The sequence below is a fragment of the Euprymna scolopes genome, chromosome 21, assembly GCF_053919585.1.
Source record: "Euprymna scolopes isolate OS-2025 chromosome 21, ASM5391958v1, whole genome shotgun sequence".
Classification (NCBI taxonomy): Eukaryota; Metazoa; Mollusca; class Cephalopoda; order Sepiida; family Sepiolidae; genus Euprymna; species Euprymna scolopes.
The window spans coordinates 30,226,203-30,242,964 of NC_136502.1; the positions used below are offsets into that span (position 1 = coordinate 30,226,203).

The 16,762-nt window shown below is 34.2% G+C and overlaps 1 protein-coding gene across 1 annotated transcript in view; it reads left to right on the forward strand.

Annotated features, from left to right (window-relative positions):
* Window positions 1–13,303: 13,303 nt before the first annotated feature.
* The window catches only part of LOC145242087 (uncharacterized), a 37,748-nt gene continuing 34,289 nt past the window's right edge, over window positions 13,304–16,762 (forward strand). Inside the window, exon 1 of the mRNA XM_080105000.1 lies at window positions 13,304–13,935. The gene's annotated coding sequence lies outside the window, so the exon portion shown is untranslated. The remainder of the gene's footprint in view (window positions 13,936–16,762) is intronic.

Below are 16,762 nucleotides of genomic sequence, written 5' to 3' on the forward strand. Positions count from 1 at the left end.
TGCTGTAGCGCCACAGTCTACAAGATTTTTACCGTTAGTGGTATTGTCAAAGTTACATGTGAATAGAAATGTATGTTCTTCCTGAAAGTTCTCAACGTTTTTAATAGAGTCCATTTTTGAGCTTTTATATCGGCATTGAAAACTTTTGTGATTGGGTCATCCATAATTATAGCATATAATTTTATTCTTTTTCTTAGGAAAATTACTTTTGGGGAAAACATTGCGGTGAGATGTGTAATTTGGTTGTGTCAGTTTTCGAGAAGCATTTTTGAACTTCATGATATTGCTAGAATTATTATTGTATATGAGCATCCGATTCGTCTTTATGTAACTTCGCAATGCCACTTGAAATTCACTGAAAATTGTGAATTTGTCTTTTTGCGTTATAACAGTTGTAAAGGGTTTATAATCAGCTGTAAGGCCCTTGAGTGTCATTAAGATTAACAGGCTATTATTTCACCCGAGAGTTTTAATGCATTTGCGGCTGTTTCCACTTTTATAACATAGTCAGTAATAGTCTCATCTTCGTTATATTTTAGAGACGTTAGTTCTGTATATAGAGATATAATTTTCGGTTTCCCTTTTGATAAATGATGTTCTCTTAATATGTTCAATGCTTTACGTCCATCATCCAAGGCATCTCTTATAACCAGAGACAGACTTCTATCATCTTAGCATTGAATCAGTTCTGCAAAAACAGTCACGTTCTTTTTGATAAATTTGAGGTCGTTAGGATTTTCTGGTGGAGATTGAATAACTTTGCATAGTTTTCATATCCTTAAAAATCCCAGAAATTTCATCTGCCACAATTCGAATTTAGATTAAGAATTACTCAACACTCGAGATCGTGACTGCATTGATTCTTCACTGATTTGATGTACTGCCTCCATCTTTGTTCAACATAATGTCTCAACACTTAACAAGTACCAATTTCAATAGCAAACGCCACATACACATGTAAAAACAACTGCCATTCCATTAATCCAACCATGTGAAATACAGAATAAAGATAGTAGACATGTTGCTATTGTACATATTTGGCAACAGACATAACATGCCCAGCAAAGAGCAAAAGTGTGGGGAAAGAAAGTGTAAAAGAACCACTTTGCTTAAATCTGCAATTTCAAACCAGTAACCATTGAATCATTTAATATATGAACATCAAACCATTGACAAGTCAAAATTGTGTGAAGATGACAACTAAATCAACAAGATGGTTTTATACAAAGACAAATGGAATCTCAAAGTAAAATTGAAAGAAAAAAAAAATGTTGCATCAAAATATAATGAAAATGGTGGGTGCAACTACACTATAATAGGAAAATTTGGAAAATGAAAAAATCGATTAAAAAAAAAAATCAATGGTATGTTTTGACCTTTGTGTCAATTTCGACTAAAAGCAATGATATCTACTTAATTGGTGTGTCCTGAGTTTTCGATTTTCATTGTAAAAAGCCCTTGTCATATTTCTTTGGGAACATGTGATATAATAACAAGGGAAGTAACTCAGTTATGCTAAAAACAAGGCAAATAACTCATATTTATAAGTATTAATGCACAATTTATTTTTAAAAAATAGGCAATAGTCACATACTATTTATCTCCCCTTGGCACTCTCCAGTGATTTTTATCCAAACATTTTATTTTCACTAATTTTCGCCAAAAAAATATTTTCTTTTACAATTTTTTCTACCTTATCATTTTTCATAATTTTTTGATATATTCATTACTATAACATGATAATTAAGTAAAGACCACTGGTTTGCCTTGAAATTCAATATTAAATATCTCGAATTTTGCCATTAAAGTGTAGTTGCACTGCATCTTCAAGTTGGAACGCAATGAAGACATGACAAATTTACAAAATGTATCTGAGTGCAGAGCCGAAGAGATTGAAGTCAAATTTAAACAGAAGATGAACTTGAGCTAAAAGGTAAATTGATAATTCATAAAATTGAAGAAAGAACAGAAAAATAAAAACATTAATAAAGAATCGCAAGAAAGCATTAAGTGAAATGAAGAATTATGAGTGATGTTACGTTTATCAACTTTGGTTTGATTAACGTTCTGAACGAACAGATCGACGTGAAGAAAATAGAAAAGCAACAGATAAAAGAAATAGCTAAACTATTAGTCTTTGGTCAATTATAAACAAAGATAAACAGAGCTATAAAAATGGCAAATGCTAGTTTAAATGTGAAAATAAATGAACTAAAATCTCTTCAATATAAACATGAAATTCTTCAGCAAGATTTTGAGAAGATCCAAGCAGAATTAGATTAGATGATTTGTACAGTTTGTTTATCTTTTAAACTCCTCGGCCTAACGTTCACAGGGGACATGAGTTGGAACAGATACATTGAGAGCATTGCCAAGACTGCTGCAAAGAAGGTGGGCTCTCTCTACCGTGCTAGAAAGCTACTTACACCTGAAAGTATCCTATACATCTATAAGACCACTATTCGCCCATGTATAGAGTACTGTTGTCACATTTGGGCTGGTGCATCTGCTACTAGTCTCTCCCTCCTGGACAGAGTTCAAAGAGTTGCCAACCTAATAGGTCATGAACTGTCATCTAAGCTTCAACCTCTGTCCCATCGATGAAATGTTACATCCTTCTGCCTGTTCTACAAGTATTTTTATGGTAAATGCTCTGACGAACTGCAAGCACTTATAGTATTCCCTCGATGTAAATATCTCTGACAAACCCGACAAGCAGCGAAGTCCCACCCCTATACAATAGAGATCTCTAAATGTAAGAAAGCCTTCTACTCCAATAGTTTCTTCCCCCAGAACTGCTAGACTTTGGAACTCCCTTCTGGGATTCTGCTTTCCCAACTGTACTGACATGCAGAAGTTTGCATGTAATGTGAACAGACATCTTGCTGCTCATCTCCCTTCATAATGTCCTTGCAACTTATGTCCTCGATAGTAGCCCCCTACTTCAAAGTGGCACTGTGCCTTGTTTGGGGTGAAAATTGAATTAAAAAAAAATGAAGTTAAACCATGAGGTTGAGCAGAAAAGCAATTTCAGAAATATATCTTTGGAGAAAATTTTTCCATGTTGCATGAACTGTTCTAACAGAAAGAATGTCGAATTAATGAAATCCTCTCTTATCCAACCCTGACCCATCCACCCTCAACATAATCACTCAAAAACTGGAGGAAATTTAATTATCAAAGTGCATAATATTCACACACACATTATCATTATCACTGGACCAGAGGTCATCTCGTCAGCATCAGACAAGGCCAAACTATTTGCAAAGAACTTTGCAGCTAATTCTACCCTATGCGACAAAGACCATCAACTCCCCATATTTCCTCCTATAACACAGAACACGCTAGGTAACATACAAATATTTGTGCATGAGGTCGCCAAGCTAATCAAGAACCTTGAGTCCAGTAAAGCAACTGGCCCTAACGGCATCCCAATTATAGTGTTCAAAAAGCTTCAACCAGAACTTGCTCCCATACTTACGAAACTGTTTAAGCGTTGCCTTAAGGAGAAGTGCTTTCCGACTCCCTGAAAAACCTCATCAGTATGCCCTGTATTTAAGAATTCAGGTGATAAGTCATCTCCCTCTCAGTACAAACCAATAAGTCTCCTGTGTGTTATGAGTAAGTTGCTGGAATTCATATTAAATAGAGAAATAGTCAACCACCTCAGCAGAAATAACCTTCTTAGTGACACACAATATGGTTTCCGCTCTGCAAGATCTACCACAGATGTGCTAACGATTATATCTCACAGGATTAGTGAATCTCTTGACAAAGGCTTCCTTTCTAGGGCAATTGCTCTTGACATATCAAAGGCCTTCGACAAGGTATGGCATAAGGGCCTACTTCACAAGATTTCCAGCTACAGGTATAACTGGAAATGTTTTCTCAATCATTAAATCATTTCTCTCCGATAGGCTCATAAGAGTAGTGGTCGATGGACAAAAATCAGAGGCCTGCAGTATTAATGCTGGAGTCCCTCAAGGGTCAATCCTGGGCCCAACTCTCTTCCTGATCTGCATCAATGATCTCCCTAAACACATACTTAAATAATTCGTTGACATCTATGCTGATGACACGGCCATCTATGGCAACACATCAAAGGCTGTAAATGACAAAGTTCTCTCTGATTCTCTCTCCTCTGATCTTGAGCGCGTGGTTCAGTGGGGGAAGACGTGGCTGGTTACCTTTAATCCAAAACCAAACTCCTATCTTTACATCATCAACGCTCTGATCCCCATCTGGCATCAATTCAAATGGATGGCTCCCGTCTAGCAGAAGCTCCATGTTTTGACAAGCTTCTGGGTTTGTCCTTTACTCCTGATCTGAAATGGAACACGTACATCAAGTCTGTTGCCAAGGTCGCTGAAAAGATGTTGGGATCCTTCTACCGCTCCAGAAAATATCTCACTACTGATGCAATTCTCTATCTATATAAAAGCCAAGTACGTCCAAGGATGGAATACTGCTGCCACATCTGGGCAGGAGCTGCTAAAAACAGCCTATCCTGCCTTGACAGAGTACAAAATAGACTTCGTGGCTTAGTGGGGGATGCCCTTTTCTCTACCCTGTAACCTCTCTCCCACAGAAGAGACATTGCGAGCCTATCCTTGTTTTATCGTTATTTCCATGGCAGGTGCTCATCTGAACTCCAATCTCTGGTCCCCCCTCGCCAATCTTTCACGAAAAATACCCGTCTAGCTGAATCCACTGTGAAAAATTTTCCCCACTCTTTATCTGTGCCTAAATCAAAACATAGATTCCATGAACAAAGCTTCTTTCTTAGAACTGCACACCTGTGGAACTCTGTTCCGTCTGCCTGCTTTCCACCTGACTACAACCTGGATGTCTTCAAGTCCAACGTTAACAAATTCCTAATGAACCGCCCTCTTAAGTAAACACTTCATTAAATCTCCACACTAACGTACTGTACTTGCAATAACCCTTATCCCTGAGTGACTTCCGGGCCTTGATAAGTGGTGACCACCGTGTAAAAAAAAAAAAAAATTTAAAGACTGTCAAAGTACGATCAAATTCAAACTGTAGTGAGTAACTAGTGTGGCCAATCAGCAATCAGTTCTAATTGATCAAAGCCATTGTCGCATACACGATCTTTCTCCTGCTACGAGGGTAAACCATTCAACAACTGAGGAGAATGAGGAAGAAATTTATGAATCATCTGGTACTAAATTATTAATTGGTAGCACTAGAGATCTTCACAAGTATAGAACAGCAAATTTAAAAGTGGAAACTTCAGACAATACATTTTTCTTAAATGGAAATCGCTTCAGGCAAGGCATGAAGCCATTTGATGTAAGGAGTTAAAAAAAATATTACTTAAAGGTCAAAAACTGATCTTATATGAAATCCTTTATGAGATCTTGTTTATTTCCATTTAAAATGTAATTCTGACTATTTCATTGTGTTTCTCACACTTTTTTACCATAAAGTTAAAAAAAGAAATTAAAGTGGTTTAAATTATGGGAGGTAATGGGTTAAATATAGAAGCAGAAAATTTGTCGGATAATTCAAAACTGGAGTGCATGCTCTGCTTTAACGAAGCAAACCAATTAAAAGGGCACCACACTGTGTGTTATGGAGAGTTCGGGGCAAAGTGTCGTAACTATCATGTGGGTTCACTAGAAAAATGAGTAAGAGCCAAGCATCAGGGATTGACTTCAGAATGTTCCGTTTACAAAATAAATTCTTGTTATTTTTTTTATGTGATGATACGGATTTGCAAATGATAATTGTTTGACATGGGCTGATATGGACAAATTCTTGTTGAGATAAAATGAATGAAAATTTTCTTACTGGAACTAGTGAAAAGTTGATGTGACGAGTTGAAACTGTAGCAGCAGGAGTAATATCTAATCGCAGCTTAAGATTTTGAATGTGTTTGGATTGTAACATCATTGTTAATTGGTTGTGGCAGTCAACTTCCTTTGTGGTTTGTCCAATAAAAGACCATCACCCAGAAGAGACGTTGCGAGCCTGTCTCTGTTTTATCATTATTTCCATGGCAAGTGCTCGTCTGAGCTCCAATCTCCGGTCCCCCCTCGCCAATCTTTCATGATAAACACCCGTCTAGCTGAAACCACTGTCAATAATTTTCCCCACTCTTTATCTGTGCCTAAATCTAAACGTAGATTCCATGAACAAAGCTTCTTTCTTAGAACTGCACTCCTGTGGAATTCTCTTCCGCTTTCCTGTTTCCCACCTGACTACAACTTGAATGTCTTCAAGTCCAACATAAACAAATTCCTGACAAACCGCCCCCTTAAGTAAGACACTTTATCAAATCTCCAATACTAACGATTACTATGACACTATCCCATTGATTACTGTACATGCAATAACCCTTATCCCCGAGTGGCTTCTGGGCCTTGATAAGTGGTAGTGGTGACCTCCACATAAAAAATAAAAAAAAGGCGAGTTGACCATGTATCTGAGTTTATAAAAGGTTAAGCCCACTGCAATTCTCTCTCTTTCTTCCTGGATTTTGCTGACAACACACTCCTCTGTTGAGGCACGACTTCGCCTGGGCCTTTGACCTTGGGTCAGCAAGAAGGCAAACAAGCCAACATGGCTGCCTCTACACACAGACTTCAAAATGATATACACATAAACTCTTACATCTTGATAAAGGGCTCTCTAATATTTCATGATGCACGCTTCTTTTACTAACTTCAACACACATCCATGAAAACTCTTTTTCAACAGATCTATCTAATCTTTCATCTACATCCATACAGATTAACGACTAACTCTTTTCATACAAGTCATACTAACAAAGATAATCAATAAAGTTATTATTCAATGTTAGAATAAGACTCTTGTCTTTCTACAATCTCTATTTAATAAAATAATCTTTATTTTTCCCTTCTAAACAAAGACATTATAGGTAAATAAACACAGGCGCCACATATAATATTTAATATTTTAGGTCTATATTCTGATTGGCAATGTTTTGTTTAATATTGTTACATTGTTAGTAACCAGGAGATATAGAGATAAATTATAAGTTATTTGAACTATCTATAAATGTAAAAGTCTCGCATATTTTTAAGGATTTATCATTACACTTGGATAGTGTTTAGGAGTGATGGAGAAAGATAATAGGTCATTGGATTCATCTATAACTAGCAGTACCCATGGAAATCTCATGGTAATTGAAAACATCAACCCTCACATCAGCAAACACCTTCTTATCGAATGTGCAAACAATTAAAATGAGGCTGTCCTTCAATAGAATAATCAGTGAAATATTAGTTCGGATCAGACCATGAACTTGTTTTGTAGATAAATATGAAGAACTTGTTTTAGTGTCTAGCTTGTTAATGTCTCTCTGTGACCAATCAACAATGCCAAAGTTGTATGTCACCACTGGCATAGTTAGTTCGTTAATGGCAGTCACTTTGTTTTTGTTTGTGAGCTGTGTTTTGCAAATTTTTCTTACACAGCACAATACTCTCTACCTGTTTTTTTCTCATATTCTGTCATGCTGAATTGCATTGCTTTCTTCTATCCAAAGCTATTTGTACTTTTCCTGCTCTTCTGCGTTTCTGATCTCAGTATCCTCATCAAGCTGGACGTTTTCTATGTGGATCTTCTTCCCAGTTCTGATGGAGTACTTGGCATATTTCTCCAGACCGAATTTCATTCTAATATCTTTAGAGGAGGTATGTACAATTTGTAATAGCTCACTTAATTTGGCATCTGAACTGGCATACAGCTTGAGGTCATCCATGAAGAGCAGGCAGTTAACATTTATTTGGGTCTGGTTGGCGGCTCTGGCTCAGGTTGTAGGCACTCCCACTTTTATTAAGTAATTTACTTAGCAAATCTATTGCTAAACAAAATAGTAAGGGAAATAGGCTATCTCCTTGAAAATTTCCTCTTCAGATTTTTATGTCTGGAATTGTTAATTTTACATTATTGTGGCTTAATGTCATGGTTTTTACCACATCTTCATATGCATAGCCATTTTTTTTTTTTATTATCAGATGAATTTTATAGAGATCAAAGCATTGCAGTATCCATGTATGGGGTACATTATCATATGTCTTTTAATAATCGATCCAAGCCATGCTTAGATGTCTCTGTCTCTTCTTACAGTCTTCAAGAATGGTCCTGTTAATCAGCAACTGGTCCTTGGTGTCTAAGCACCTCTTCCTGCATCCTGCCTGGTTTTTTTTCCCCCAGATATGCTCCTGAAGAAATGTGGCCATAGATGCTGTCTGCAACAAGATCAGTGAAGAGTTTGTAAGTTGTAGTGAGACAACAGATTGGCTAAGGCGTTGTTTTAATCCTTTTAGGTATGAGGATGGTATCACCTTTTAACAGCCATGTTGGTGTGACCTCCTCACTCGTCATCAGTCTGATGAAGCAGCTATCACAATGAATATGAAGTGCTGTAAGCTTTTTAAGCCAGAAATTAGATATTGTTTTCATTTGTTCTAGCTATATCCAGAATCCAATTGGCCTCTAAGTTGCTAAATCCCTCATCCTCAAACAAAGGCCTCCAATACTCTTCTAAGTCTTGCTTTTTTGATGGCTTTTCCACAGTGATTTCCTCTCTTATAAGGTTTCTCTAGAATAGCCTTCCATTACTCTTGCAAAGTTTATGATCAGGTTTTGTCTTCTGTTAGTTCTCCATTGTTTGGATCCTTTTGGCAAGTGTTGGTATCTTGCCTTCCAGTTCTTTTGCAACTTTTTCCATCTCCTCTATTTTTACATGATATTGGAAATTGAGCCTGCAGATGATATTCTTTAATCGCGCACGCACTGTAGAGGCAATAAGGAATTGTCTTATCTGAGATAATTCATTTCTACATTTGTTCAGTTGAGTCTGGAGCTTCCTTTTTCATACTGGTGTAATATTTTTTGCTGTGGACTTGCATTGTTTTTGGAATTGAAGGAGTGTTTTTTCTGACAATGTAGAGTCCTGCAGCATATGTGGCTTGATTCAACTCCATGAGGGATGTGTTTAGAGGAATACATTTTTTGAAAGCGCCATTTATGTTTTTAATTACTGCCTTGAAGCTTGGATTTTTGGCAGTTTAGGTCTTTCTTCCATGCTCATCAGCCGTACTTCCTCAATGGTGTTACTAAATTCTTCCTTCAATGTTAGTTGTTCATCATCTGCCTCTTGCAATTCTTGAGCTGATGGCAATGGTTCAGCTGTTGACAGTGGTGAGGAAGAACTAAGTTTCATTGATGAACTATTTAGTAGTATTGAATATTGGTGTGAAATCTAACAGAGAGCCACTTGGTAGAGGGAGTCATGTTGGTGAAGAGGATCTGTGAGGTGATGCAATGTGTTCAGTTTGACCCACTAATGACTGGTGGTGTGGTTCTGCCTTTACCCGTAAATCTTTTGGCGATGGTAATTTTTGGAATTTTTATAGGGTTTTTCCAGTCGACTTTTGTTGTTTCTTATGACGGTCGTTATTTCTGATTTCATATGGTCCAGCTCAGCCTCACTAAAGAAATATTTACTATTGTACCATTGACAGGTTATTTTTCTGGGTTGAATATTTCTCTTGCCTGAATAGAAGTGGCAGAATATTTCCCTCCATGTCTCTATCTTCTGTTTTTGTTTTGTATGTTTGGCTTGAGCATAGTCCAAAGTCCATAGCAGTGTCCACTTTTCTTCCCTCTCCAATCCAGCCTCTTGTCTTTGTTTTGTTTCCTCTTCCTTGATGAAAAGGTAGTTTTTTTCCGCATCCTTCAGAGTTTCTCTTTTTATGAGAGCGCATTTCTCTTCTGTTATATATTTTCCCACCTGGGAAATCAGGGATCGCAGGTGGGCAACTGGTATAGTTTTTTTTATCCTCAGGGAGGCTAGATTTTTTTTATTCTCTCAAATAACATCTGATTTGGTGTTTTGCTCCACTTTTCAAACTTTGAATAGTCGTAGCAAAACGGCAGAACCTTCTTATGAGCAACCGTCTTGCTGCAGTTGTTGGTGGTAGAGGGCCAGGGCCTTTTTTTTATCAAGACCTGGTAGCTGATCCCGATTTACCTCTGGTATTACTATAGTGTCACTTTCAGAGAAAGGAAGGTTTGCACTATTGCTTTCCCCTTCTCTTTGCATGAACCACTTGAGGGGCCCTTTTTATCCTGGGTGCTGGCCTGCCACTTTTTTTTTTTTTTTACTTATATTCATTTTGTCTTATTTTTAATATTTGGTCAGGGTTTACTTCTGATGAGAAATATCCTCATGTTAGGGTCTCTGCCCTGACAAACCCCTATACAGAGAGACTGAAGACACCTGAAGATGGTGTTATGGGAAATGTGGCTCGGCATGATAACCAATCTGTAGTCGGAATCCATCGATATTAGAGATCATGGTTGCAGATGCAAGGATATCTATAAGTTGAAAGTGGTAGAGTATCATTGGGATCATTAAAGATGAATTTAACGAGATCTCCGACTTTCAGAAGGGTCCCACTAAGTCTCATCCACATCCGCATCCACAACTTCGGAAAAATAATGACATTCGAATAAGAACTCTAGATCGTTGTACTGAGATAAAATAACAACATTTATTAATCTGTTTAAGAAAAAGTAATTCAAATTATTTCAACATCAAAATGTTTTTGCAACAAGTGTTCATGAGACAGTTTTTTCTAATGTGTGTCTCGAAGAAAAGGCAAAAAGTTCATGATTACAGATTTTCATGTTCAGAGGGAGCACGTATGGTTGTTTTCCATTGATATTTACTGGACTATTTGTTGTATTATTGCGCGCGATGTGTTACATAGTTCCTTTATCGCATGTGTGCGAATGGGCAAATTACGACGTTGTGTTTTTACGGGTACTTCATACACGTGCGTGTCGAAAACAGTGATTGCTATGAAATATCTCTGCTGAAGATTTGTTCCAACTGTATGTAGCGGATGCTACAGTGTCTAGCAGGCATTCAAGTTCTCTCCAATATATAAGAGAAAGAAAATTAAAACTGCAACTTGAATTTTACAATCAAAATTTATTGTTCGACTGAATACTCCAAAAAAACTATTTACAAAGTCCTTATTCCGCAGAGTTTCAAAGAATGGTATTCTTATTATTCTCCTCATCAGAGGACATAAAGAAATCAGCAAATTATATTTGTAGCAATGCTAAAATTTGCTAGTTAAGGCATTAAGTGAAACCACAATTTACTGTTGTTATAAACTGCCAAATAAATTGTTTTTTTTTAGTATTCAGTCAAACAATAAATTTTGATTGTAAAGTTCAACTTACAGTTTTAATTTTCTTTCTCTTATAATAAGCTCTACTCTCTATTGTGTATTGAGCTTTTTTTATTTGGTTGGGATTAAATTTTCTATATATAAATACTGTTATTTATATTAGTTTGAAGTTTACCATTGCGTATATCAGGTAAACACTACATCCATTTGTTTTCATTAATATATATATATATATATATATATATATATATATATATATATATATATATATATATATATATAGATACTAGACTACCCGTGACCCGTTGGGTCAGTATGTTATATTAGCTATGGAATTCATGTATGAGCGTGACACTTGTGACGTAAAGAAAATAGTTTTTTTTTGACATAAAAGAAACATTTCTATGAAAGTATATTAAAATAAAAAAATAATATAGACAGATTTCTATGAGTCGTTCTGTTTATTATAATTGATTATTTTTGAAAGAAAAATTACAGTTACTGAATTATAAGTGGTTGGCCATACTTATAGGTAAACGTGCACTAAACAGATACCATAATACTTATTATAGTTAAATTCAAATTTTGATATATCTGCTTTTTTTTTTACATCGTTCATTTCTGTATTACGGGTAAGTTATTATAAACCCCACTCTTCCCATGTTAAATAATAATTTCGAAATAATAACGTTAATATTTCAGCGTCCCAGTTGTTCTTTTGGTTTTTGTTTATTTTAAACCCCACTCTTCCCATGTTAAATAATAATTTCAAAATAATGTTAATATTTCAGCGTCCCGATTGTTCTTTTGTTTATTTTAAACCCCACTCTTCCCATGTTAAATAATAATTTCGAAATAATAACGTTAATATTTCAGCGTCCCAGTTGTTCTTTTGGTTTTTGTTTATTTTAAACCCCACTCTTCCCATGTTAAATAATAATTTCGAAATAATGTTAATATTTCAGCGTCCCGATTGTTCTTTTGTTTATTTTAAACCCCACTCTTCCCATGTTAAATAATAATTTCGAAATAATAACGTTAATATTTCAGCATCGCAATTGTTCTTTTATTTTTTGTTTATTTTAAACCCCACTCTTCCCATGTTAAATAATAATTTAAAAATAATAACGTTAATATTTCAATGCGCAGATTATGCGCGCATGCGCAACCAGATGTCATAAACTGGAAAGTGGGTTACATACATCGTTACAAGATCATTTGAGTTTTATAATATATATATATATATATATATATATATATATATATATATATACATATATATATATATATATATATATATATATATATATATATGCTAAGTAAATAATCAAACCATTAAAGATTTCTCTTAAATGACAATATGGTAATCAATGCAAAGTAGATAATTACTAGGTGCTTGTTTACACTGGTTATCTTTTAAATCAGAGCATTTCAGGTGAAAACATTATTGTGTAATTAGTATTAATTCCATAAAATTACGAAAAATGGTCCAGTGGAATATGTGCTGGATGTATTTTTAACAAAACAAAAAGTCACTCACAATTACGTTCAGTTTAAACCTAACAGATACCTTAATTTAATTCGATTTAAGGATTATCTCCCTTGTTTGTTGTACTGAATTGTTACCACAACTTTTCCACATTAAAGCATACGATAAAACTGGATAAATTCTATTTGGTTCTTATTTAGATTGCCACTTCCGGAGGCAATTAAAACTAAAGAAAATACAGAAAAGTTTGTATCATGTGCATAACCAGTCGTGGAACGAAGATGAAATAATCCAAAAATCATATATTTCGATCATGTAGTTTTTTTGGGTTTTTTAGTAAAAAAAATTAAATTTTATGATTAAGCGAATCGTAGTGTTTTCGCCGGCTATGATTAAATCAGGTGAAATAAAATAGGGGAGACAACTCAAATCGAAGTTGAAAGATGAAAAATCAGCCTTATGGTCAATGCAGTTTAGCAGTAAAATCGCTAAAAAGCATAACTTTTGATTTTCTTAGTTTTAAATAAAACTATTAGATCGATTGACATAATTTTTGGAATATTTCATTTCCGTTCCGTGACTAGTACGTACATCATACAGACTTTTCTTTACTTTTAATTACCGCCAATAAGTGCCAATCTGAATAAGCACCTTCTATTTTTACTCGTAATTATTTTTCTACTGGATTATTTTTCGTAATTTATACTAAGTGGCACGTAAGTGCATAATAATGTTTTCACCTGAAATGCGTTGGTTTAACAGGTCGTCAGTGTAAACAAGCATGGCAAACAAATATAATTTTTGTTTTGTGAAAAAAAAAAAAAAAATCACATTTCAATACATGTGCGCGCGCGCGGGAAAACAAGGGAGATAACTAAAATCTTTTTCGGTCAAACGAAAAATTTTGTATTTTTTTTTTCCAGAAATATTTACATTAAAAAATTAATATATATTATTATATATATTTAATATGTAGAAAATAATGCAAAGATTAGAATAATTTTAATTTCGGTTGTGTTAATTAATTAAGTATTCTAATAAAACGCGTATATAAGAGAGCCTGGTTGGGCCATTCAAGTTTTTCAATTTTTAAGTCAACCCCCCTTGCTTATGGCTGCAAGTTTAACCCGCGATTTGTTTTTCATCTCTTTCTTCTCATTTATATAATGTTATTGCCATTTTTATATACGTGAAAAGTAAACACGAGACATTAAAAAAAAAGCAGTTTTACAGAATACAACGAATTCGGTATGTATTTTATTTTGTATATAAACATATTTACGAACAATTAATTTGTTATCTACGTACAATTGTACATGTTTTCATAATCTTCGGAAACCATACACGTTATTTACCTATTTACATACATATATATATTTTTTTTTAATCTACATTTGAATTTTTAACTTTTAAATTCGATTTAAGTTTGTATATTTTAAACGTAAGTAATTATTTAACTGTTACACATAATTATTTATTATATTGTGTTTGTATTTTCAAAACGCGTGTCGAAAGAAAGTTGATTGTTGTAAATTCATCACCTTAATCATAATGACTTATTTGTTAAATGACTAAAAACAAAAGTTTTTTTTTTTTAATAATCTTAAAGAACTGCTTTGTTAATTATTTTTGGTGCTTATGCACTTGTGCCGTGCTGAAATAAAAACGTTATTATTTACAAAGCTATTCACATAGTGCGGAGAGTGTTTTGTAAGTATTCTGTACGTATAGCTAACAATTTAGTAATAATGTATATATCGTAAAACTTGAATTTAACTCGAAAATACTATTTAAAAAATAGCGCGGTAACACAAGTGCACAGGTACTTTTTTTTTTTTTTTCGACAACAAAAAACAAAACTAGTTTCGTTGCAACTGGAACATCACGATTCCATAATGTATTTTAAAGCCCCCCCCCTTTTTTTAATTATATATATACCTTGTTTGAAAATATTGTATTTTATTTCTTAAAGAAAATAATTTATTTAGAGTATTCCTTTAAAGAAAAAGATAATTATCGAATAAAAAAACAAACAAAAAAACTATCAGATTAAATATAGAAAATAATGTGGATTAAAAAATGTCAACATTCAAGGCAAAAAATTTTTTTTTGATCTAGTTTAAAGTATTTTGGTATAAATAAAAAGAAACAATTTAAATTAAAAATATGTATACTTTTTTTTTTTTTTTTTTACAAATGTTATTAGTTTATTAAAAGAAATGCAAGTTATTTCCTTTTACGAAGTTTTTAAAAAAGTTTGTAATTCTGCAATTTACGGATCGTGCTGAAATAATAACTTGATTATTCAGAAACGAATTAATAACAGGAGGGAGGGAGTTGTTAACTATTTCGTACTTTCACCTAACAATTTAATAAACGAAAGATAGGATCAAAAAATTGAAATCAACTGAAAATTTTTATTTTAACAGTCTATATAAACAGCAAGAATACCTTAAAAATTTTGGTAAAACTATACAAACACCGTGACAGCGAATTACCCCTACCCCTAACCCTAAACCCTAACCCTAATCCTAACCCTAACGCTGTCACGGTGTTTGTATAATAATACCAAAATTTTTACTAGTGAGTGCACTTATTGATCCCTGCTGAAATAATAACGTTATTATTTAAAAAGCCATTCTTAACATGGGGAGAGGAGGGTGTTGTGTACCTATTTTGTACTTTAACCTTACAATTGAGTAAAAAAAACATATCAAAAAACTTTTAATTAAACTTGGAAATATGATTTAAAAATAGCGCGAATCATTAGCACCTAAAATTTACTTTTTTTTTCTTTTAGTTTTGATTTTTTAAATTATTTTATGTCTAATTTTTAAATGTTCGTTTAAAAAATTCCAGTAAAAAACAATTTTGATGATTATGTTACTGATTTAAAAACTTTTTAAAAAACTTAATCCTCCTTTATTTTCAAATTGCAATTCATTCTAAAGTCGATATTTTTCGGTCCAATTTCCTTATATATGGTCGCTTATTTTTACTACAAAAATAAAAATCTTCTTACTTGAAAATAAAACAACTAGTTTTTATTTGTAAAGGTATTGCGAATAACCTTTTTAACCTCGTTTTTATACACTCGTACAAAATGTATGGTTTTATAGTTACTGTATCCCCCCGCTCCCAATATAACATTTTTTCCCTCAATTATTTTCGTTCACGTCATAAAAAATCTGTTAAAAAAAAGTATTTGTCCATCTTTCTGCCTTGAGTTGATCATGACTTGAACGGTTGTTTTGAGTCAAACTCGTTGATTTAATTCAAGATCGTTAATTTAGTTTGGACGATTGAAAGTAAGAAATGACAATTTGCAGGGTCATCAGAAACTCAAGAGCATTTCTGACACTAATATATCTGGCTTGGTTTGAATGCGGTCGGTACTGTCCTTGAGGCCACAGGACCTGGTTTGGTTGCCTGAGGCACTAATACCGAGGAATGTCGATAGATTCATTTTGTAACCTTTTATGTCTCTGTGGGGGGGGGGGGCGGATGATCACTCCACTCTTCATTACAGTTGGAATGCCCCCATGACGTGAAAACAGACACCTCGCTACTCAACTCCCCACAATTCCCTGTTAGACACGATTCCAAATTGTCAAATAGTAATCCCATTACGACCAATTGACAACACGTCTTGTTTGAAGTGAAAAAAAGGGGGGGGGGGAATGCCCCCTCCCTACAAACCTTGAAAATGGGACACTGTTTATTTTTTTATTTTTTTAAGACATTTTTTTTACCCTAAAACTGGAGTGAGTGCTTGCAGCAAGCACTGCTTGCCTTATTTGGGATAGTTTAATCGAATTCTCGGATTATTCAATAAAAAAATTATTGGTCACATTCTTTGATGCATGCATGACAATTATTGACAATAAAAACTCTTTAATTACCATGACTTTAAAGAACTTCTGTAAAACAAAGCTAAAAACATGGAAACCGACGTTTTTTTTGGTATGTGAGGGGATTAGACCATTATTGTAATGACTTGGTCCCTGTTGATTGCCATGTAATGCTGGTTCTGTGTAGTTCTAGGAGGTCCACCCTCCCAGGCTTTGCCTCTTCC